Genomic DNA, 26,936 nt, shown 5'->3' with positions numbered 1-26,936 from the left:
ATATCTTAATTTTATACAGCTCTCTACATTTCCAGATGACCAGACTGTAACAATCAACAGGATTCTTAGTAATTCTTCATACAACTTTATATAACAATGTGAAATACAAAGGAAAACTGAATACTCTTTTATGTATTAAATAATTTCTATGGGTCTGAAACTATACTAAGACCTAGGAATGAAAGCACAAATGATAGAAACATAAATAAGTTTTCTAGTAGCTAGCACGTTATTAGGGTGATGCTGTATCTGAGGACATTTTAGCTTCTGATAACAGTCTCAGAAACACTTTCCCTAAAGCTGTTGTATGATCCTAGGTTTGCTTAGCTGATTGCTTAGCTTTCCCCAAGGGCTGTGTAGAAACAAAGCTTCATTAATATGATTAGGAAAATAAAAGTGTGAAATTTAGTTGGAATATTTACTTACTGTTAGGAAAATAGGTAGTGATCTAGGTTATCAAAGTCAAAATTTCTTTTCATAATTACAAGGAACAATTTATGAAAAGGAGATATTATGAGGAGGAAGAAGATAGAGCAAGGGCCCATTTCTATGTCTCACATCATGAGGGTTAGAAATGTTGGTGGTGAAGTTGTCTGCAAAGAAAGCTTCTTTCTGTCAGGTACCAATCAAATGAAGAAAAAAATAGTAGGTGTTTTCTTGATTAGATGAAATAGAATCAAAGTTTGTTTTGGCTTTGACATTCTAGGTACACTGGAATTGCTTCACTTAGGTAGAAAATTGCTAGAGTGAAGCTAACCTCCCTGAATCTCTCCCCACTTGTCAATGCGATGCACTCTCTGATTTCCCTATCTACTATTTGTAGGAGGGAGGCCTCTTTTGTGAGTCTGAAGTAGGTAGTGATGCGCCCTGAGAGTGCATTTGGCTTTCCTGTCTACTCAGCTTTTATGGTTTCATTTCCCCCTTTTGATTCTCAAGTATGTAATTGTGTAACTCAATGGTACACGCCTGGCTTCTGAGTAGCCTAGCCCAGGCTGGTAAGAAAACAATTCGCAAATCTCCGAAGGCTTGGCAACATTAATACGCCAAATTTAATAAAACTGTACAGACATCCTAAACATACCTGCTGAATACCCTTCCTAGGCATAACATAATATCCATTATTTAGCTGAGGAATTCTACTTAGAAACATTAAAGTAGTCATCACGGTACAGAAAAATTGTGTACTTGAATGAAAATGTATTCCACCTATTTTTTTGCCACTGTATACTGACAGTAAGTTTCTGAAACTTATGACTAAACTTACACAGAATGAGGATGAAGGAATGTTTATGCATGAAACAGAACAGATATAATTGTAGGCATATAACACAAAAGAGAGAGAGAGAAATTATAGCCTGCAAAATATTTAGAGTACATTCGAGGGCACTCAAAAATTCATAGAACTGAACGTTGCCTATGCAAGCTGAGATTAAAAGAATATAGGTAATTTCCTAACCCTTTTGTCCATCTCGTTCTATATGTTGACATATTAAACTCAGTTTGGCATGATTATTTTGTAACCAAAGTAACAGCCACAAGTGTCCTCTGGCTAAAATAAAAAATAAATAAAAATAACAATAATATAGATGATTGTGTTTCTGAGACACTTTGTATTTATAAAGCAAGTGCAGCCACTGGTTGTCTTCAAGTTCTATTGAGACATGTACAGGTCCTTTCAATCCCAATGCCAATGTGGTAGGAATCCTCCCTCACATCTGGCAGTACAAGATTTTTTTTACCTATACTTCGAATATATTGAGTTAAATGAAAAAAGCTGGAGGTGTCCAAGAATTATTATGATTGTAACAGCTGAGAACCAATTCATAGGTCAATTTTAACGATATTGAGAGTATTAACTCCTTTACTACACGTAATAAAAAATGGTCTTTCTGGTCACAAATATAGTTTGTGAGAACATTATCCAGTTTTCCTCCTGTTTTCTGTATCTTTTCTCCCTAAAGTGCTACTTTACTCAGCATACTTAGTAATTAAAGTCACACTTAACGAGACATTCTTATGCAGAGCTATCAAATCATCTGTAAGATTCCCAAGCCGCCAATGAGTGCCAATACATATCCTCAACAGAGGAGGAGAACTGGGTTGATGCCAGTGCCTCTAAAGGTGGTATTGTTTGATAATAGGGTGAAGGATAGCCAGAAATCAACAATTCCTGCTTTTTAGAGATTGTTCTTAAGCTTTGATGAAACATTTCCTCAAACTGTTTCCTGAACTACTTTGGGATGTAGACAACATAGTAGCAGAGGTTGAACTGCTGGGGAATGAGTAGTTAAAACTCAGAATGCTGGCCTGTGTTTAGTTACTCTTGGAGGCTAGACACTCTCTGCCTGTGGCTTACAATCCAGGCTGACTGAGAGTCCATCCTCATAATTCACAGCTTGGCACGACTAGAAGAGCCAACTTCTGTATGCCAACTTGAAACTAGTATAACTGCCAGCATGGAAACATCAGTCTCATTAGGAGGTATGATAGGAGGTGCTTCAGATTCTCCCCAGCACCTTTCATCAAGGGGACACACCCTCTAGCAAAGACCCAATTGCAAGTTGTGTCTACCTAGCTTAGCTTAAATATTATGTTTAAGCTATTTGGGCCATAGATACAGGAGCATGGAATTGATTAAAAGTAAGTAAATTAGAAGTCCAATGTGCTCTCCAATGCACCATGGAGCCACCTTAAAAGCAAATAAATTAGAACCTACTAAAATTTGAGGGAAATACACTAGCAATAAAATAGGAAGTCTAGCTAGGAAACATCTGTGGGAATCCCTGGGCCTCCGAAGTGGCATCAAAGAGAGATGCTAAAGCAGTGGATCCTCCGGAAGGAGCAGTCAATTCAGATACGGATGGGAAGGATAATAATGAGGAAAGATTCTCTCCTGGTGATAGAACTAAAGATTTTGGAACAGAGGTGGGGACAGAATGATTGGCTAATCAGGAAACTTACTTCACTGCCGGGATAGGATTTCCTGCCATTACTAAATAGCAGGGTAAGATATATGCTCTCAATAGCAATTATTGTGTGTTTCCAATCGTTCACACTTAAAATGAAAAAACTAAGTTATAGCATTTCTTCTTGTATATTGTACGTGTTAAAGGCAATACCTTCTGTTTTAACTCAGTCTCTGGATCATGAGTAGTCACATCTAACCTTTCAGAGAGTATGCATATCACCCACTTATCTTAGGAAAGGAGCCATATGTAATAAATGGTAAGTGGATGACCCTTCCCTTGTGGAGGAAGTGAGCATCTTCCATGTGAAATGAGTATGGATGTTGAAGAGCCAGTAGAGGAACTATTGCAGATACATTAGTTTGCTTCCCTCAATCCATTCCCAACTTTATTCTCCCAATGGATTCCCAGCAGATTCTCATTCTTATAGCCTTCTTGAAGCAAGAAATAGTCATGTGGCCTAGTTCTGACTAAAGCAACCTAAGAAGAATTTGACTGGTGTCTTGTTCAAAAGATAATTTGCTGCAAAGAAGTAAAAGAAAATAGTTTGCTGGCATCTCTCCTTCCCCTTTGCTTGTGCCTTACTAATGTGATTCTTGAGCTATGGAAACCATCTTTAGCCAAGACACAAGAATGATTAGGACAAATAATCAGCATACTAAAAATTAGAAAGAAAATAGGTGAGTTTTATAGTTCTTTAATCACTGAATCATTCATGAAACAATCTACCTCTAGACAGCTTTTAAATAAACAATATATGATATATTGTGTGGTCACTGTTGGTCAGGTATTTTGCTACTTGCAGTTTAATGCATTTTTAACTGATAGATGCTGACAGATCATTAAGTCAACCTTACCCCAATGTGCACCATGTGATTTGGAAAATCGAGAATTTACAGAATGTCATTGTAAGAAAAATTTTCATATAAAATCAACAGGATGTAGCATTCTGTATGTTGTTTGCTAATCTTTGAAGAACAGTTAAGCTAAAAGTGGGATGTTATTCCTGAGGTATAATTCCTAGGAACTTAGTTCTCTAGAGGCTGATTTCATAAATATGTTATATCAACATTCATTTGTGTTTTGTATCAGTTCTAACAAAGAGCCCAGTATCAGTAGGAGTCATAGCTGAGAGCTGACTGAAACAACAAATAAAAATTTTAAAAACTAAAATCTACACATTTAACACATACAAAAAAATGTTAACATATAATAACAAGAAAAGGCATATGTAATTGAAGTTTTGAAAATAGGATTTTCAGTGCAACAATTAGACAAAACTAAATGGACCTCCCAATAAAAATAAATAAGAAATAAGTATCTTTTTATTTGATTTTACATTTTACAAATAAAATGTAGCAGGTATCTTTCTCAATGCCTTTCTGTAGTGAAAATGAATTTAAAAATCCATAGAGGCTAAAAACAGTGAAAATGGAAGCCTAGGAATTAGGTGTGCTTAAAAGCCAGTTTTTACCCTACATTGATGCACCAGACACAGGGGACTTTAGGTTTCTATTTTGATGGCTGTTCAGGGTATGCAAGACACAAGATAAAGCCCTGGGTATGCTTAAAGTAGAGTATATGATAGGAGATTGCTCTATAAAGCTGGGTTCCCAAAGGATTACACCTGCAATAAACTCACAGGAGAAGGGACAGTAAGTAAACTTCCTTATGTCACTGGTATTGTGTGAGGGGAAAACGGTATGCTTTGAGAATTCATAACCATAATTTGGTCTTCATGCAGATTTGCTCCTCAACTTTATACAATTTAGTTGGAAGGGGAGACCCCCAGGCAACTGACACAAGTGTAGAATCTACACTAGTAAATCTTAACTTCAATTTCAAACTCTTATACACAGACAAAACCCAAGAAACTCATAGGGGCAAAATGTACCATGAGTTGAAAACTAGCAGAAGTATACTTGCTGTATAAGAAATTAATTTAAATATTTATGTTTCACATATTTCAGAAAATAGAAGCATGAAAATTTGAGTGAAGATCAAGAGACTTTAAAATGTCTGTGAAGACTTAAAAAGGAATCTAAACAAAGTTTTAGAAATGGAAAGAAGTAAAGTAAAAAATTCAGTGCATCAAGGTGGAAACAAGAACTGGTAGACTAAAGAAAATATTCATGAGGCAATCCACAGAGAGGAGTTAAAATATCAAATAGTGGTTATGAGACATAGAAAATAAATTGGGGAAGGCTGATATAAGTCTAATTGAAAGTCCAGAATAGAAAGAATAGAAGAAGAGTTAAAAGGCAGTATTTGACAAGAAAATTTTAAAGTTATGAATTTTGAGATATGATTATGAAATTATGAATATAAATTTACAGAATAAGTTAAATGGATCTAATGTTTTATCCTGGAAGAGCTAGAAATTACTACCAGGGTAAATGAAAAAAAGATCTGGGCAAGATACAGTACAGCAATAAAATATATGATATAATAGTACTATAATCATAATTATAGTACAATAAAAGAGTAATAGAACCTCAGGGACAAAAAGAAAATTTTAGAAATGACAAGAAAGATAAACCCTTTGCTAAAAAATGAGAGTAGACAGGTAACAACCATGGAAGTTAGAGGCACTGTAATACCTTCAATATGTTGAGAGAAAATAAGCATTATAATTTATAATCCCATATCTAGCACTACTATCTTTCAGGAACCAAGGTGTAATAAAATATTTGTTTTCAGGAAAACCAAAAGGGAAGGAATTTACCTGCCAACTGACTCTCATTAAGCAAACTTCCAAAGGCTGAAATATATGCAGCTGGGAAGCATTCCTGGTTGAAGCTTTGACATGTAAGAAGAAATCATGAGAATAATAATCAAAGTTTTCTTTCCTTTCTATCTTTATACTCTTTATTTTACTTTCTTGCCTTAGAGCAATTATATAGGACCCAAACTTTAAGCCCTGATTTCCTTATTGAGATAGTATTTACCTCATCAGGTATGAAATAAGGATAAATTCTTAGCAGGATAACCAGTAGTCAATAAGCCTTTAGTACGTGTTAACTTTTGATGATGCCTGTGTATCATTGTCAAATATAAGTTAACAAAAGGTGTATGTTTTCTTTTTTGTTCTGTGTCCAAACAGTTATAAATGGCAAAATGACATATATATTCTCTTGCAAAGAAAACACAAAAATGTAATGGTTATTGTTCCAGATTTTCAAAATCTCGATGATTGGGCTTCCCTGGTGGCGCAGTGGTTGAGAGTCCGCCTGCCGATGCAGGGGACACGGGTTTGTGCCCCGGTCCGGGAAGATCCCACATGCCACGGAGGCCTAGGCCTGTGAGTCATGGCCACTGAGCCTGTGCTCCGCAACGGGAGAGGCCACAACAGTGAGAGGCCCGCGTACCGCAAAAAAAAACAAAAAAAAAACTTCGATGATTTACGTTTCCAAGCTGATAATAGAAGGTTTTTTAAATTTATTTTTTGTTTTTGTTTTTTTGGCCCAGCATGTGGGATCCTAGTTCCCTGACCAGGGATAGAACCCACGCCCTCCAGCCCCCTCTCCGCACTGGAAACACTGTGTCTCAGCCACTGGACTGCCAGGGAAGTCCCCAGAAGTTTTTAAAGGCATACCAAAAGAGCAAGTCAGAAATTCAAAACTGTACAAAGCTACAGCTTTGCTCATAATATCAAATAATAATCTACTTCATCCTATTGTTACTTCACGTGTCCAGCTCTAATTAAAATTGTGATATACAGAAAAGGCAAATGTGTGAAAAGTATTCGTCACCTGCTTAATAAGCATTTATCAAATGTTTATTTTACACAGAAACTTCTAGCATTTCCATGAACATACTCTGTAACCTCGGCCATAGCACTCTCCATGAATTTCTTCCCCTTATATTTTATACATATGTAGGCACGAGGAACTTTTAACATGTAACGTGGCATCGTGGAGAGAAGTCAGACAAAACCCCCTAGGTGAGTAGTTTTGAAAAACGGAGTTAACCGCTACGGAACTTCGTTTCCTGATATGTAAATTGACAGAATGAGATACTATTTCTGGTAGAGTGGCACCCAGCCCAGGGGGTTTTGTGATAATGAAATGAGGTAAGTCATGCAAAGCTGATAAATCTGGGCATGGCACATGGGAAACAGAAATATTATTTCCCCTTTGCACCTGCATGCCAGGCACTGTGCTAGGTGATCCATGTCTTAATTTACTTTTCCAAAGGACTGAGGCAGCTATTTTGAAAAGTAAAAATAAGCAAACTATCAAAACAACTAAAAGACATGCTGAGTGATGATCCATGTTTGATTCCTTGCCCTCAACTTTCAAGCATGTATATAATCCAGCTGCTTCCTCACTTTCCTCTCCAACTGGTCTTTTAAGACTCTAATATTGAGTTTAATCCCACCCTTTCTTATTGAAAGTAATAATAGCTACCATTTATTGTGTGCCTGCAATTTCCCAGTACCTATAACAGGAGGTTTATGCTGTTTCATTTGACATAAAGGAGTCTGGTGGCTTTTTCTCACTTTTGTCCTGATTAATATCATGGTGGCATATGACATTTCTGACCATTTACTTCTTAGAAAAGTGTTTTCTCTCGATTTCAGAAGTATCAAACATTTCAAGCTCATCACCCTCCTCTGGCAGTTCCTCTCTGTAGCCTTTAAAATCACAGTTTCAGGATACGTCAGTGTTCTGTTTTGCTTCTGCATCCCCCTAAGATCTGCCACACTATACAAATCCCAGTGTCACCTTTCCCATCACACCCTTTTGTGTTACTTCTTTGGCATGTTACAACTGCCCAGATGTTTTCATATCCAAGCTTGAAGATAGTAACTTTGACATTATTGACATTTAACTTAGCATTTACCAGAGAATCATAGCTGAAAATTGCTCGCTTCCCTGAAACTCATTTACTTATCCATGTATATAAAACACTTATTTTTAAATCCTTCTTGAATTAAAAGAAAAAAAAATCTAACTTATTTGTGACTGATTTAATTGTTCCCAAATGAGAAGGAGAAAGCAAATGTGTTTTCTGAATTGCTGACATTTTTGGACCAAATAAGTTAGGTGAGAAAAACTATGCTATGATGGCCTATGATTTGTGGAAGCAAGTACTTTTAAAATAAATTAGTTTAGACAGAAACTATAAAAGTTGTGTCCTAATTTAATTTATCAGGGAATTATGTAATGGTTTCCAAGTTTCTTCTATTGTGATGTATAAAATACAGGAGTATTAATATCATTAAAGAAATGTAAATATTATACTTATTCTCTCAAAAGTTTTGATTTTTTTCTGTTTGGAAAGAATGATTAATATAGATCACATTATGAAGTAGCATTAGTTATATGATAATTGATCTTAAAGACAATTTTCCTACTGGGGAAGCCAAATTAAATGAATATCACAAGACAGTTAAATATTTCTGTGGTCCTGTAGAAGAATCAGCAAAAGTAAATTAATGTTATCTTCTTGTATTATATGGTCAATTGTTTGCTGTTCAAGGGAAAACAGAAATTCACATGAATCACTGTGTTTTCATACAATATACATGCATATAACTCGTATGTATATGAACTATGCACAACATATTTTTCCTTACAGGTAGTGATTGTGGTTATTCATCAGAGAGCATTTTTCTTCTATAATCTTAAAGTCATTCTTTTAATGTCAACCCGTGCCTATATGGTTATGTATTATACTATTAAGCGAACAACCTGGATTTAATTCCCAGCCCAGATTGCACACTCCCCAGGCTACTTTGTTCAACACCTGTAAAGAAGAAAATTACTAATGCTACATGAAAGCACTTATTTTAGTTTTAAGGAAAGGTGCTAGTTTCCAATAAAGGAATAAAGTGTTATTTTGCTTTGTTTTCTGTTGGAAATATAGTTGTGGCCTTTCAGCAGGAGATATAAAACTACCCCACAAAGGGTTTCCTTCCCAGTGTATCCAATGCTCTGTGCATTACCACATGTTTTTCTCATAAAGAAAAGAAAAATGCAGGTATTACAGATTCTAATTATATGTTTCTACAAACTGAATTAACACGGAAATAGCAAATTGCTTGGGGGAGCATTTAACCCCATGCCTTTAAAGCATTCAAAAGTATTTGTGTTTCTCCACACTTGGACTCTGAAAAGGCAACTGACAATTTTCCCAGGATATCTGCACCTACAAGACTAACATTATATTCACACAGTGGCAACTGTCAGATAGAATTTCTCCCAGATTTTCTTGAGGGGGTGTAACTTTTCATTGTCCCCAAATCTTAAGGTTTAAGATAGAAGTATATGGACTGCAGTTAAGTCAGTGTATTCAAAAACTTTTGAATGCATGTGAATTTGTGTGTCTGTATGTTGGTATGTGTTTAGGAGAGAAAGCTAACCGTATTTCAGAAGCATCAACAGAGGCCGAGAGATGGCCTTCTTCCCTGAGTGATACTTGATTTCTGGAATAGGAGAAAATTGGTAGCAGACTAGTTGGAGTCTGTTTTATAATGTTGTAAGATGACTGTAACTATGAATTTCTATTTTAACAACTAAACATATTTAAGAGACACAATAGAAAACAGTCACTGGAGCAGAAACTTGAGTGGGACATATTAAGACATTTTATCGTCAGGAATAATTGATCTTGGAGAGATATTAGAATGCTAGTCCTTGCTTGCTTCCTAATTATGATGAAAGTAATTCATTCCACTATGGTGTTTCCAAAATACCAGTCAAATCACTCTTTTATATTAAACACATTTGAAAAAAAATGTGTTTAATATAAAGACTACTAACATAGACTACTAACATAAATACATCTATATCTTAAAATATTGATATTTGTGTATGATGATATAGTCTTGAATTCTACTGTTAAAACAAGTGGGATTAAGTGGGATGGGCTCAAATTTATTAACCTTTTAAAAATTAAGACTATGTAAAAATTCTATTGAAAAATCGTAAGTTTTTCCCTACATATGTTGATAATGTTTCTGGTGTTTTTTGGGGTTTTTTTGGTCATGTCAACATGAAACAGCTGGATTAAGAAAGTATTTCACATTCAGATTTATCTTCTTTCTTCTTTCTTTTAACAAGAGGTCATGGACCACCTGTAAACTGGATCTTGATGGATTAAATAAAAGTTGTAAAGTTGAATCCTGGTAACATACTGGAGTCTATAAAATAGACACCTTGTATCTCTCTCCCCATTATTCCATTCTCTTGTAACTCTTCCCTAATTCCAATGTGCACTTATTTAAAATACATGATTTCTACAACATTTTTCACCTTCTTTCCTAAGAAACCCATTGTGACTTTTCTTATTGTCCTCAGCAAACTTTGAACTCCTAGATGCTATTTAAGATAGCTCAAAATGAATGCCTTGGTAAGGCTACAAAGCAAAGTAGCTAGAAAGCCTACTGATAAAAAGGTTAGTCGGGAGGCAGTGCTAACCACATACATGGATCATGTAAGAGGCTACAGGAAGTCACAGGTTTTTAAGGAGTGAGGATCAAGCAGGGTCAAGATTGGTTACAGCCAATTGCATGGCTGTATTCTTCTCTAGTCATCCCCAGCTGAATCTCTAATCATGACCTACACAATCAGTGCCAAAGCACTAAAGAGTGGAACTGTATTGTTCCATGGTGTGTGCTTAGCAAAAAAGGTGGAATTTGATACTTAGTCACAGTTTGCAAACAATGTGGTTGAACCACCTGAAGGGTCACATTTTTACATTCTGAGGCAATTTATTTGTAATGGTACCTGTCAGTCAGAAATCCCCCCAAAGGTCTTTCATTACTAGACATGACTTTGATACAGAAATGGTTCAAAGTAAGAGGCAAATAAAGTAAGAGCTAGACCACTTACAAAGAAACATCACCACATTCCTTTGATCCTTTCTTGATGAGCAATCTTTGTAGTTGTGCTGTAAGTGGTGTAAAGATTAGGCTGGATGGGTTATTTTAAAAGCAAGCCTTTTTATTTGTCTATGAGGAATTTTGAACGTTTCTAAACTAGCTCCATGACTTCTTCAATTTTAACTCAAAATATAAACAGAAGCAAACACTATGGTTGACACTTTCCCAGGCAGTCATACTCCATATAGGAACAATTCAAAGTATAAAAAGCTTTAAAAACAGGGTCCTGCATAAGGATGTTGCACAGCTTTCTCCCAACACAGATACACACACACACACACACACACACACACACACACACATGCAAGTGCACTTGCATTTCTAATACACCGAAGCAAACTTCCATTTCTGATTTTCAAACATTACTTTTCTATCCTTGGAAAGAAATGTCACTTTTTACAAACAGATGAAATATCTTAATAGTTTTCATTTAATTAATTTGCCATACATGATCCTGGAATTATTACTCTTTTGTATATTCCTTTCTTTCTACTGCAGACTTCCAATTAGGAACTTACTGTTTATAGCTAATACATTTACGACATCACAGAATGTATTACCATATGTATAGAATAATGTTGCTATTGCCACATCCTCTCTAAATGAATGTCTTTAAGAATGAAAGTCACGTTCTCCAAGGATTTTATGTGGGCCATTTTAAAATAATGAACAAAGGATTTAAGTAAGGCAAGAAACAGAACATACAGGAGAGAGCAAATCCATCAAATGAAACTGCATATGTAGAGAGGAAAAATCTTAAAGCAGCCTAGACTTTATTCCCACTATTCCTTTGTTTCATACAGTAATTTTTAAACATTAAAAGTTCTAAATCACATGACGGGAAGGACAATGCAGTAAAAATAGCTAGCATTTAAAAATCCTTATCACATTCTAGGAAATATGATCTGTGCTTTACATGTAGCATCACAATTAATCCTCAATACAACCCTGTGAAGTAGATATTATTTTTCCAAATTTAGCAGGTGCTGAAAAGCAGGCTCATACTGTTTCACTATGAATTCCTGATCCCTGCTTGCTCTTATTAATTGATATATTGAGTTTTAGAATGGTATTCATGGCTTAACCCCTGCATTGTTAACCTGAGTAACTTCTTTGACACCAGTTTATAAAGTAAGTAAAGTGTGATACTTGTTTACTTGTTTTATATCTTTAAAAATAGTTTTATACTCAAGTGTTTACCATTTTTTGAAATTTGGATATACATGCACTTAGATATACATGCACATTCGTATGTATATCTTTGACTCCAATCCTGAGCTCCTTTAACCATTCTATTGCTCATAAACACTGTTTTAATATTAAAGAATTAGTTTTGCAAATACCAATGTAATATTAGCCCAAGCAAGAATCATCAGAACATGCTAAATCACTGACTAAAATGTTTTTGGAGAATGTGATCTTTACATAGTCTCAGAGTAACACCTCAAAGATAGCTTGATAAATATGTGCAATGAAATGTAACATTACAATAGAGAAATCCCAACAGAGATCAACTTAATCACCATGTGATCAAACTTAGCATTTTCAAAAAAGAGACAAACTATCATTAAGTGAATCTGATATAATAAGAAGTACACAACATCACCTGTAGTATTCTTGCCAAAGTTGCTTAACCTTAATTTAATCATGACTAAAAGACAAATCCAGATGGTGGAACATTCTATAACACAATTAGGCTGCATTCTTTTTTTTTAAAAAAAAAGTCAATATTATGAGAAACAAAAGCAACAGGATGAAATGGAAAGACTATTCTTCCACATTAAACGAAACTAGGACATGTAAAACAATTACAGTGTAGGATCCCTGATTAAATCCTGGATCAAGATAAATAAACAAAGAACAATAAAGAATACTACTGAAACACTTTGGGAAATTTGAATAAGAACTGTATATTAGATAAGGCTGTTGTTAAAGTGTAACTTTCAAAAAGTTAAAAGCATGACTCACAAATATAAAGTCAAAGATTTTATTTAGCCTATCAGTTAATGAGTCAGTAAAATGATAAAGTTAGACCAAAGATTATATGAGGAACAAGGTTTCTATAGGCAAATTAATAAGGGACTAGTAAAATAACAGTGCTGGGTTGGATATAAAACTAGGGCAATATACTATAGCTGTCAGGGTTATCTTTTTAAAAATAGATAGAAATTATTCATCTGTGCAGACAAAAATCCACAAGTTAACCTCTGCTATTTTATAAACCCTAAGTGTTAAAATAGACTAGTTGATAGAAAATTTACCAAATTAACCATTCAGTACTATTGAGTACCAAAGGAAACTCAGAAATCTCTTTTACCTATTTACATGTTTCAGAATTTTTTCTGAGGTTGTATTCAAGTTAAAGTTCTTGGGCTTCCCTGGTGGCGCAGTGGTTGAGAGTCCGCCTGCCGATGCAGGGGACACAGGTTCGCGCCCCAGTCCGGGGGGATCCCGCATGCCGCGGAGCGGCTGGGCCCGTGGGCCATGGCCGCTGGGCCTGCGTGTCCGGAGCCTGTGCTCCGCGGAGGGAGGGGCCGCAGCAGTGAGAGGCCCACGTACCGCAGGAAAAAAAAAAAAAGTTAAAGTTCTTGGGTGTGATAACAAAATTCCCATTTATGTGGAAGAATATCCTAGCTTTTAGAATATGTATGCTGAAATATTTTGGAATTGTGTTTCGTAATTGTGATTACTTTCAAGTGATTACTGTGATTACTTTCAAATAATTCCGAGAAAAATATTGCTCAGGGATAGCAGAAAGCAAATGTGGCAATACTGTTAATACCTGATGAACCTAGTTGATGTGTTATATAGGTGTTAATTTTGCTAATCTGCCAACTTCTCTATGGGTTGTAATTTAAAAAATAAGCTGTTTGGAGACATGAAAAATGAAATATTTGGCTTGCTTTGGCAATTTTTCTTATTTAAATTTTAAATGATATCAGTTTGCTTGTACATGTGCCCTGGTTTTCCAGCCATTAGAAGCAGTATAGCTTGGAGTATAGGCTCTCAAGGGAGAGTTTGTTGGCAGGTTTCAAATATCAAAATTGCTATTTACAAACTGTGTATCATTGGACAATTTAAGTATACTCTGCTTACTTTTCTCAGCTGAGTGATGGGATACAGCATCCAAATTACCTAGCATATATTTCATATTCAATAAATGCTATCTAACTTAATAGTGTTACATTTTATATCTGTAGTTATTTATACTAATAGTTTCTATTTGGTTAACTACACTCGTAGGAGTTCTTTTAAAGCACAACGTGGGCCTAATTTCACAAGCCTCAAAAGGTATATCCACATAATCCAGATTTGTTTGTACTGACTTAAGAAAACCTTCCATATCTTTTGTTATTGGCAGGATGTATATGAACTCATTTTGTTGTTGCTGGCTATCTCTTGCTGATAAGAATCTCCAAAAGGAAGTTATAGTCACATGGATTTACTTCATAAATACAAAGCTTTAAAGTTGGGAAAAAATATTTCAAACATGGAGCTTTGGGTTTAAAACAAGATAGACGGGAGTTATCTGAATTAGACTATCAACTTTGAATTAGATACCAGATTGGAAAAGTTAGAGGAACTTGAGAGGCAAAAAAATAAAAATGGTCTCAAGTTTTTCTCCCTTTAATTTGAAATTAGATGGGTATAATTTAAAACAATATTTGGAGAAAGGCTTTGGTGAAAGACAAACTTTCAAAGGGGAAAATGACACAGAGGCTTTTTGTCTAGTCTTAATCCATCAGGAGAAACAGCTTTGATAAAGCAGACTAATTAGAAGAAAGAAGCCGTTCCAAGAAGGAATAAAATTCAGTTCTTGGCTTCTTCATTAAGGTCCCTATGGTACTTGCAATTTTTAAGGTAAAATCCTTTGAAAAGTCCTAATTTGCATGATTATTATAACTGGCTATAGTATTTTTAAACTTAACTTCCGTGCTGAACTTCTTTTTAATTTGGCTGCATTACAAATAGATACTTCAATCATGAATAAAGATTTTTTTACCTATACTATGATTTAATAGTCTTCTACTTTATTACAAATAAACATTTCAAACTTATTTCAGATACTCTGTACTTACTATAAGACTCACTACAAAATGTAAATTTATGATAAATATGGATAGCTAAAATGTTGTTTGGTCTAGAACTCAAAAGGTGATGAAAACCTTCCTTTAGATTTTAAATTAATGAATATTTTTGTGTAAAATACTACTTACATGACAGAATATAGGAATATTCACTTTAAAGTTTCTGAAAAAGTGAATTGATATAGATGGGTTTTAAATTTATTTCCTCATGACAAAAATTCTATGACTAGTTTATGTTCCCATTACAAAATTCTGTTTTATTTCAGTTATAAACATTTATAAAATTTTTATTCAAAATTTTAAATTTTATAGTGATTTAACAATACCATGGACAACACTGTTACTGCTTGCATTTAAATGATGTCAATTATAATAAATTGCAATTTTAAAATGTCATATTCCTTTCAAACTTTTAATTGGATATTGCTATTAATAATCAGTTATGTCCAGGCATCAACTTAGAAATGAGTATTACAATAACATAATCTAAACTAGTTTATAGGTAAGGATACTGTAGTAGTTATTGAGTTTTGGGTTTATAACTCCACTTCTCATTTGCTATGTGATTTAAAAGACAAATGCATAAAAGAGTTACATCTATTATTGGGCACACAATATATACAATTATAATGTGTGCCACTAACGTAAGGGGAAGTGGAGAACTCCATAGGAGTAGAGTTTTGTATGGTATTGAAGCTAAATTTGCTATCAGTAAAAACTAGATCGTTATAAATTTAGGGTTTATAATGTTAATTGTAATCCCCACGGTAACTAAAGAAATATAGCTCTGAAGAGCCAGCATTCAAACTCGGCAGTCTACTCTCTGGTCTGTGCTCTTGACCATGTTATGCTACCTCTCAGTGTAAAAAGGGATTTGAATTATTCACTCATTCACTGAGAAATTATGTATATTGACCATCTAACAAAAACTAATGTAATAGATTCTGGCATTATAATGCAAATGAAGTATTAAACCTGCCTTCCAATAGATCATAGTAGCCATTATAACATGTTCATTCATTGTAACACAATACAGGAATTTGTAAAAAACAAAACAATTTATATACAATAAGCACAGCATAAAAAGAGACGTGCTTGCAGTGTTGGTGTTCTGAGAACACTATGGAAAAACTTACAGGTATCATATTTGAATATGAGTGTGTCACTAAGTGACTGTAAGTTTCATGTGGTCTTTGGCACCTCTTTGACCATACTTCCTATCCCTCTTCCTCTACAGCCACACTGATTTCCCTGCTGTTTCTTGAAAACACCAAGCACATACCTGCTTGAAGTCTTTGTATTTGCTATTCCTTTAGCATAAGCATAATCCCTCTATATAACCTTGCGTCTTCCTACCTCATGTATGTCATTTCACCAAAGAGGTGGTCTCTAGCCACCCTGTAAAAATAGAATTACATTCCTCCCCAGACATTTCCTACTTCAATTTATTACCTACACCTTTATTTACCTTGTCATAGCAGTTTGAATATCTATCATCTACGTATCTGTGTATATATCTATCTACCTCTGTATCTTTATTTGTTCCTTGTCTTTGTTTCCCCAGGTGAATATAATCTCCATGAGAGCAAATATTTTATCTGTTTTATTCACTATTGTATACCTAGGTCCTAGAAAAATGTCAGGTTCATGGTTGGCCTTCACTAAGTATTTGTTGATTGATCTGGTCAATGAAACACACAAATATATAATTTTTATTACATCTAAGAAATTAACAAACAAGCCTAACAGTGCACTAACTAACTATGTAGTTATAAGATTAAGAGGGACTTAAATATTCACTCAATCTGCTATTTTGCCTTTAGGTTAATCTTTCTTTTTTACAGTTTAAAAGAAGAAAATGTTCACAACACCACTCTTCTGCATTCCCAATGTTAACTCATGAAATCATAGGATTCTTACTGATCTAACTTAAAAATATCTCCTAATAAGCTTTAACATTATTTCCCTTCTTGACTGTTAGAGATAAACTCATTATTATACTTGTTGCAATAACTTTTGATATTAAACTTGACGCCTTCTAGCATAAATCTTTACATTTTCAAATAAATATTTTAGCTTTTATCTCTAGGTTTCATATTCAAACCATTTTTTCTTACTCTTCTGAAAGACTGTGACTTTATTGTTTACACACACTATTCTACATATTAAAATATTTTTAACACAATAAAATAAAATATTGGCTGATCAACAAACAACCATATTTTAGGTGCCTTCTCTCTGATCTAGACTGAGGAGACTGACCCTGGAAAGATGTGAGGACATTCACTACCAAAGGATCGGGCTTCTAAGTGAGGATTCTACCATCTGGTAAAAATGGAAACCATGTTAGAGGGATTCTGAGTTTTAAGTTCTTCAACTATTGTAATTAATGCCATTCTGCTTCTCTATCTTTCTAGGGACAGAGGCTGTAATAATTCTACCTGAATAGCTATGTTTACTTGCCCAGCCCCTCCAACTGCCTCCAAAATATATATAAATTAAATATTATGATATAATATTTATAAATGATAAATATTATAATTGAATATCACTGAATATCATATTAATGATATTTATACATTATTTTTTGCCTATATCATTATTTTTTTAAAATCAAAAATGGCTATGTCTAAGAATTCCAATTGCTTAAAACAAAGTCTTTGTTGAAAAAAATTTTAGTTCTGGGTGGAAGGGGACATAGGACATGATCTCTCATTCAAGAATGTCCTACCCAGTAAGATGTGCAAAAAAAAAAAAAAAAAGACGTATTAAAGAAAGAAAAGACAGTCAAAACATTTACATCATCTTAACTTAATTTGCTGTTGGCAATGATGTTGGAAGGAGAAAAGTGAGGCAGGGAAATGAACATGGACTGTTTCCTTCTGAACACAACTTATGAGAACACCAGTAAACGTCAACCACCGTAAAAATACCATAGACACCATAATATGCTTTCAGGAGCTTTATCCTATTGTAAATGTTACTCTCAAGTTGTAGAGACAGCAAGTTAAAGTACAGATTAAATTTTACACTAAGTAAATGCCTCCCTCAAAATGTTGAGAAGCATGGATTTATTACTCCATCAATCTAAATGGAATATAGACCCAACTGGGGAGGCTATGTCTTTGACAATTCATTTCATTAAAATATAGCAATCCTTCCTTTCCAGTTTTTAATAATTTTATTACTCCAGAGGACTGTAATTATGACACAATACATTCAAAGGAAAATATGAATATTTCAACAGCTTTTAGTTATTCTGAAAATAATTCAAATGAAATGTGCTTGATTTTAGGTAAGAAAAATAATAAAAAGAAATTATAATATAATATATATATATATATTTTTTTATCCAAACAATATAGTTAACCAAGATACTTTCCAAGCAGAGAGACATTTTGCATAGGAACTATAAAATTTCTATAATTCTAAAAGAACAGACAGTAACTTTTTCTATGCAAACATGATAAAGAATAGGTAAAATTTTATATATAATGGATAACAATTAAAATTATTACAAATTCCAATTGTTATTATCATAAGGATATAAAAATGATTAGTTTAGGCATGTGCTTTTCAAATTAAGTAGAGTATTATTATTCAATCAGATCAATGTGAAAAATAAGTATTTCTAAACTTTCATATGTAAAATAGTAATCAGACTCCTTGTCTGATGATTTATTAAAGAAATAGGGTTTATGGGATGTATTCCTGGGAAACAGATCAGCTGGAAGTGTCAGGTGTTGGTGGATGACTCTGGTTCAAGGTACAGATCATTTGTCTCAAAGCCTTCCATATTTCTCATACATACACACAGATGTTCTCGTGTGTGTGTGTGTGTGTGTGTGTGTGTGTGTGTGTGTGTTTTACTGTGTTTAAGTCAACATTTCGTTTTACCAAACTGTATAATATTTTCAAGATATTTATGGAGGGTAAAGGTCTAAAAACCTTATATATTTAGAGTTTGGTCCGTCAATATCAGTCTCCCAAAGAGTCAGATGATCTAATGGAATTTAACATTTATAGCTACTAGGTGCAGCTATTTATAGTATTAATTTCTTCTAATAATCTGGCTGCCCTCAATATCTTACACAAAGGGCAGCCAGCCCTAATTAGAGGACATCTGGGGACAATAACTTTTTGTAATTTTATTTAAATTTTGTGTGTACAGGAAAACTAAATGCATTTAAACTTGCCTTTTCTGCCCATGAGTACCTGAGGGGAAATTTAGCTCCCATAATTATGATTCACTGACATCTAATGCATCACATAATGTTTTATGTGCTATTTAACGTTCACTAAGTCTTAGGAGTCTATTCACCTTTTAAAGCTTTTCTTTTCTGAACCAATGCCATATTTTGCCAAGCTTAGGATATAACTAATTTTCAAAAAGCTTACACTAATTTTACAGTCATAATTCACTAAATTTGAAAATGAAGAAAGCCTTTTGTTATCATTTACTTAGGCTAGTACATAGAAAAAATGGGATATGTTTCAAAAAAATTACAGAAAACTAAAAATCAGAGTTTGAACAGCAATGCTACCTAAACGTGGTGACAAGATTGGGTTTATTAATTAGTTTTCTAACAATTTAATCTAAGCAATACAGAATAATAGATGAGACCAACTTCAGGAATTCATAGCAGAAGGGAATGTGGTAAAATTCCATTAATTTAACAAGCATTCACTGACACTTACAAAGAGTCAAATATTTACGTGTACCCTGCCTTCAAAGAGCATACAGTTGAGTAGCAGAGGAATACACGTAAGCAAATGCCTATAATACATTATAAGTGAACTGACAGAACTACATGCAGAGAGCAGCACAGAGGACAAAGTGACTGCCTCTGTCTAGAGGAATCAGCACAGATTATAAAAGATGAAGGATACCTGTAATTTTGTACTGGACAGTGAATCGAAGTTTCCCAAGGAGGTAAAGGAACGCTATGGATTACTAACACAAAAAATCTCATCAGCAGATGCTATCAGTGGTGGGGCAGAGTGCTACATAAGAAAAATCTATTCCATATGTTAGTGGTGGATTTTAGTAGAGAGGAAACAGAAGCCAGATCCCTAGATGCCATGTAAATAAGTATGGACAAAGCTTAATGAAAATGGGAGCCAATGAATGTTTTAATGCAGAGCAACATGACAAAATATGTGTCTTAGTAGTCAGTCAGAAGGTAAATTGGTTCAGAATGCTTCTCTTATGCAAATGAGGCAAAATTAATACATTTACAATTTATCGTGACTGAGCTTAAGCCACAGTTTTCTTCATCTACTTACCCTACATTTGTTGAGAAGCTAAATATTGTTTATATGTGGAAACAATTTAAAAATTACTTATTCTGAAAGAGAAATTGTTTATTTATCCAGAAGTCTTTTCATTCATCTTCCTCAAGAAGTTTTAAACTGTGACTTATGTTAAGTACCAGTAACTCAATTCCAGGACAGGAACACAGACAAAGAAGAATCCCAGGGACTGTCATCTAAAACAGCTTCTCAGCTCTATGTACTTTTGTGGATCATCCTTCAGAATAAAAGATCACAAGGGGTTTTACAACAGGCTCTCTGGATGGTTGAGGTGATTCCCAAAGGGGTCAAATTAAGAATAATATATGGTAAATCAAAGGAAAGTAAGTTTTAGTTTTAAGTTTTAGTAAGTTCTAATTTTTCCCGGAAGACTAGCTCCAATAAAAAAGGAATAATAAGATAAACTGAAATAGACAGAAATGGAAGGTGAGATTTTGTGTCATTTGCACTAGTACTTAGTTTTTATTGCTAGTATTCAAAGTAACTCCTTGCTTTGGCCATCCTCCTTTGCATCTTTCTTTCCAGTTAAAAGTCTGGCTTAAACGTAGATTATTTAAATTGGTATTGCTATTAAGATAGTCTTATGTAATATGTTCATAAGATTGGACACAATTTCCCCTTTAGTTTTAGTAGAGTATATTTAATTTTTAAAAATTTATAAACAATTTCAAAATTAACCGATGCTTTTACAGCATTAGTTCTCTATTTTCTAGCTTGTTATTTTTTAATAAAAGATGAGAGCTGCTTTAAAGAAGAAAAGTTAAAGAAAATAATTTTTTAAACTGGATATTACATTATGATACCTGAAAACAGAGTATGCAAGATAGTCAAATTTTTCAAACAGGAAATGCCAACAAGAAAGTATCTTAAAGTGTGCAGTAATTAGATTGACAGAGTAAAATCAAATAGAACATCAAAAGATTATAATGTGTGACTCTACCGAAATATCTGGCATAATAAGTACAACTCAAGGTTTTTTAAAAAATTAATTTCTCTAATTATATACCAGTCCAGTATTGGTGTTCCCTCAGGCCAATGTAACATTAACAGCTTCTCTACTAAACTCAGCTGATTTTTTAAAAAGCTAATTTAAAAAAAAATTACAGAAAATAAAAGTTGATGTCTAAACAGATGAATAATGGAAGAAAACCTCTGGGAACCAAACAATCTATCCTGAAAAGGGCTAGAGAAAAATATGTAAACATTTCATATTTTCAGGGACTTCTAGAAGCGACAGACTATGGAGTATGCTTTGGTAATCAAAAGGAGATTAAGTGCTACTCAGCAGTCAACAAATATGTTTTGGCTGTCTGTCCACTGTGGACACAAAACAGGAAGAACAAAATGAAGCGGATACAAATATTGCACTCAAGCAGTCTACAGTGGGGGTTCCCTGGTGGTGCAGTGGTTGAGAGTCCACCTGCCGATGCAGGGGACACAGGTTAGTGTCCCAGTCCGGGAAAATCCCACGTGCCGCAGAGCGGCTGGGCCCGTGAGCCATGGCTGCTGAGCCTGCGCGTCCGGAGCCTGTGCTCCGCAACAGGAGAGGCCACAACAGTGAGAGGCCCGTGTACCACCAAAAAAAAAAAAAAAAGAAGTCTACAGTGTGTTAGAGATGACTCTGTGGTTATGTTAAGGCTGAATCGATTCAATTAGCTTTTCCTACAACTTTAAGGCATCAGACTAACATGTTACAGTAGAATCCATAGAAGATCAAGGCTATAATTATAGAAGGTAAGCCATGCAAGCTATGTCTATCATATACTTAAAATTTCATTGGTCCATGGAGCTGTAATGGGTCAAATAAATTTTCTCTAGACAGGATATTGGGGCCAACTTGAAGTATGGGCTACTTCGTTATGTGTATCATCAAGAATGCCAGCAAACCATGGGAAGTCATGTCTTTTAAACTAAAAACTGAGTAGCAAGAACATTTCCTCCCAGTCTGAGTAAGGACAGAGAATGTACTCCTGAATACTGTTCTGTACAGTAAGTGGTAAGATGGTACCCATCAAGCAGACACAGTCAAGAGTTTGAGGAATCAAAGAATGTCAACAAGGTAATGACCAACACTTTGGGGTTTTATAATCCTTGAAAGTCCATAATCTGTATATTGTTAAATTTTGTTAAAGTTTATTTTTTTTAAATTCAGATTATAACATACTTCATTGAAGTTTCTTTCTTATTACAGTTTATTCTTTCTAAATATACAATAAAGCAACATTCTGAAAGTATCAATATGTCTAAACTGTGCAAAGGAAAGGGGGTTTTCTCCACAGAGTGTGGTGTCAGAAGGAACGAAGCAGGTTGGTGCACTGGTAACAACATTGAAAGACTTCAATGAGAAGGAAGATGGGAACCCAATTGTTCAGCTCCCTCTCTTCATTGGTGATTTTACTACTAAAAAGCTTTAGAAAGAAAAGGGTAAGAAAAACGTTTATTTTTAATATGAGTGAGGAAACTAACTCCTTAGTGTCAGAGCCTTAAGTAACTTCTACATTTAATAACTTCTCTGCTGGCTCTAGCGTGGACTTAGAATAATGAACATTAACTACCTGCATCTGCCTTAGGCTGTATAATTCAAAGACTTAAAAGTAAGAAAATAGCCAATGGCTTTTCTTCTTCCTGTTTGCTCTTGGAAGGGCAGAAATTAGGGAGGGTATACTACGTATACAACTTCTCCATCTCCCTTCCCCTCCTTACTTCTAAACCAATGAACAAATCTCAGTGAAGAGGATATAGAAGTATAAGGAAGCATGAAAGGCTTTGGACAGGTAAAGTTCATGTGGCTGCTTAGATGAAATTTAACTCATTTTCATGCCTGTCTTAACTCGATTGTATTTCAAGAAGCAAAACTATTTTGTTATTTTACATTACTGACTGCTGTGCTGGTTTTATTTACAATTTTGCTATTGAGCATACACAAGGCAGTGGTCCTAATTATTTTGTTTTGACAGAACAAACATGGGTGCTATGAAGATTTCTGGATTATGTCTGATATTAAAACAGAGCCATGAAAATAGATATTTCTGATGAGCCTTCTCAAATAGTGATTGTCAAAGATAAGCCACCCACAAAGAAGATTTAGATTAAGGCAAAAAAAACGTGCTTCTGGAATTACCAACTGTTAGAAAGTGTAAAAGAAATTAAATTTGTAAACACAAAAGAAAGAGGGTCAAGATAGAAGTACATGTGAAGATTTCTGACAATGTTTCAACATTTAAAGCTGAAAAATTGTAAATAAGTATTTTCGGGCTAGAAAAATGCAAATTAGGAAATCTGTGACATATGAGACAGAATCAATAAATTTACTTATATATCCAGATATTTCTCGCACCTACCATGTGATAGGTAAGTGGATTGGGAAGTTAACAGTCATGAGGATTCCATTTGAAGCAGAAATAAAAATGTTGCTGTAGGAACCTGCCTCAGTAAGCAGCTGGGACATCGAGTCTGGCCCCAACACCAGCCCTCTACTGCCATGGCCACTCCCAGAGCAGGAGCTGAGGGCCATGACCAAGCCCTGACAGATCCCGAGAGTGTGAAGCCCTCAGAGCCCCGCTGTGTGGCTGACAGGGTCTTGGTGGTCCAGCCAGGTGTCAGGCCTGAGCCTCTGAGGTGGGAGAGCCAAGTTCAGGACACTGGACCACCAGAGACCTCCTAGCCCCACACAATATCAATCGGCGACAGCTCTCCCAGAGATCTCGGGGTCAACGCTAACACCCACCTCCACTCAACGACCAGCAAGCTACAGTGCTGGAAACCCCATGCAAACAACTAGCAAGACAGGAACACAACTCCACTCATTAGCAGAGACACTGTCTAAAATCATACTAAGTTCATAGACACCCAAAAACACACCACAAGATGCGGCATTACCCACCAGAAAGACAAGATCCAGGCTGATCCACCAGAACACTGCCACCAAACCACTCCACCAGGAAACCTACACAATGCAATGAACCAACCTTAGCCACTGGGGGCAGACACCAAAAACAACAGGAACTCTGAACGAGAAGCCTGTGAAAAGGAGACCCCAAACTCAGTAAGTTAAGCAAAATGAGAAAAACACACCAGATGAAGGAGCAAGATAAAAACCCACCAGACCTAACAAATGAAGAGGAAGTAGGCAGTCTACCTGAAAAAGAATTCAGAGTAATGATAGTAAAGATGATCCAATATCTTGGAAATAGAATAGAGAATATGCAAGAAACAGTTAACAAGGACCTAGAAGAACTAAAGAGCAAAGAAACAATGATGAACAACACAATACATTAAATTTTAAAACCTCTAGAAGGAATCAATAGCAGAATGACTGAGGCAGAAGAATGGGTAAGTGACCAGGAAGATAAAACAGGGGAAATAACTACCACAGAGTAGAATAAAGAAAAAAGAATGAAAAGAATTGAGGACAATATCAGATACCTCTGGGACAACACTGAATGCACCAACATTTGAATTATAGGAGTCGCAGAAGAAGAGAAAAAGAATGGGTCTGAGAAAATATTTGTAGTGATTATAGTTGAAAACTTGCCTAACATAAGAAAGGAAATAGTCAAGTCCAGGAAGCACAGAGAGTCCCATACAGGATAAAATGAAGGACAAACATGCCAAGACACATATTAATCAAACTATCAAAAATTAATTACAAAGAAAAAATATTAAAAGCAACAAGGGAAAAGCAAGAAATAATATACAAGGGAATCGCCCATAAAGTTAACAGCGGATCTTTCAACAGAAACTCTGCAACCCAGAAGGGAGTGGCAGGATATATTTAAAGTGATGAAAGGGAAAAAACTATAACCAAGATTACCCAGTGAGGATCTCTTTCAGATTCGACGGAGAAATTAAAATCATTACAGACAAGCAAGCTGAGAGAATTCAGCACCACCAAACCAGCTTTACAACAAATGCTGAAGGAACTTCTCTAGCCAGGAAACACAACAGAAGGAAAAGACCTACAATAACAAACCCAAAAGAATTAAGAAAATGGGAACAGGAACATACATATCAATAATTACCTTAAATGTAAATGGATGAAAAGCTTCAACCAAAAGACATAGACTGGCTGAATGGATAAAAAAACAAGACCCGTATATATGCTGTATATAAAAGACCCACTTCAGACCTAGGGACACATACAGGCTGAAAGTAAGGAGATGGAAAACATATTCCTTACAAATGGAAATCAAAAGAAAGCTGGAGTAGCAATTCTCATATCAGATAAAATAGACTTTAAAAAAAAGACTACAAGAAGAGACAAAGAAGGACACTACATAATGATCAAGGGATCAATCCAAGAAGAAGGTATAACAATTGTAAATATGCACCCAACATAGGAGCACCACAATATATAAGGCAAATGCTAACAGCCACAATGGGAAATCAACAGTAACACAATCATGGGAGGAGACTTGAACACCCTACTTTCACGAATAGACAGATCATCGAAAATGAAAATAAATAAGGAAACACAAGCTTTAAATGACACATTAAACAAGATGGACTTAATTGATATTTATAGGACATTCCATCCAGGAAAAACAGAATACACTTGCTTATCAACTTCTCACGGAACATTCTCCAGGATAGATCATGTCTTGGGTCACAAATCAAGCTTTGTTAAATTTAAGAAAATTGAAATTGTATCAAGTATCTTTTCCGAACACAATGCTATAACACTAGATATCAATTACAGGAAAAAACTTGTAAAAAATACAAACACATGGAGGCTAAACAATACACTACTAAATAACAAAGAGATCACTGAAGAAACAGAAGAAGAAATCAAAAAATACCTAGAAACAAATGACAATGAAAATATGACAACCACTAACCTATGGGATGCAGCAAAAGCAGTTCTAAGAGGGAAGGTTATAGCACTACAATCCTAACCCAAGAAACAAGAAAAATCTCAAAAAAAACCCCTAACCTTACCCCTAAAGCAATTAAGAGAAAAGGAACAAAATAAAATCTGAAAGATAACAGAAGGCAAGAAATCATAAAGATCAGATCAGAAATAAATGAAAAAGAAATGAAGGAAACAACAGTAAAGATCAATAAAACTAAAAGTTGGTTCTTTGAGAAGATAAACAAAATTGATAAACAATCAGCCAGGCTCATCAAGAAAAAAAGGGAGAAGACTCAAATCAACAGAATTGGAAATGAAAAAGGAGAAGTAACAACTGACACTGCAGAAATACAAAAGATCATAAGAGATTACTGCAAGTAAATATGCCAATAAAATGGACAACGTGGAGCAAACGGACAAATTCTTAGAAATGCACAACCTTCTGAGACTGAACCAGGAAGAAATAGAAAATATAAACAGACCAATCACAAGCACTGAAATTGAAACTGTGATTAAAAATCTTCCAACAAACAAAAGCCCAGGACCAGATGGCTTCACAGGCAAGTTCTATCAAACATTTAGAGAAGAGAAAACACCTATCCTTCTCAAACTCTTCCAAAATATAGCAGAGGGAGGGACACTCCCAAACTCATTCTATGAGGCCACCAACACCCTGATACCAAAACCACACAGATGTTACAAAAAAAGAAAACTACAGGACAAGATCACTGATGAACATAGATGTCAAAATCCTGAACAAAATACTAGCAAACAAAATCCAACAGAACATTAAAAGGATCATACACCATGATCAAGTGGGGTTTATCCCA

The sequence above is a fragment of the Aethalodelphis obliquidens genome, unplaced genomic scaffold, assembly GCF_003676395.1.
Source record: "Aethalodelphis obliquidens isolate GAN/ISIS:26980383/991018 unplaced genomic scaffold, ASM367639v1 scaffold5, whole genome shotgun sequence".
NCBI classification, from domain to species: domain Eukaryota; kingdom Metazoa; phylum Chordata; class Mammalia; order Artiodactyla; family Delphinidae; genus Aethalodelphis; species Aethalodelphis obliquidens.
Note: the sequence above shows the minus strand (reverse complement) of the source record.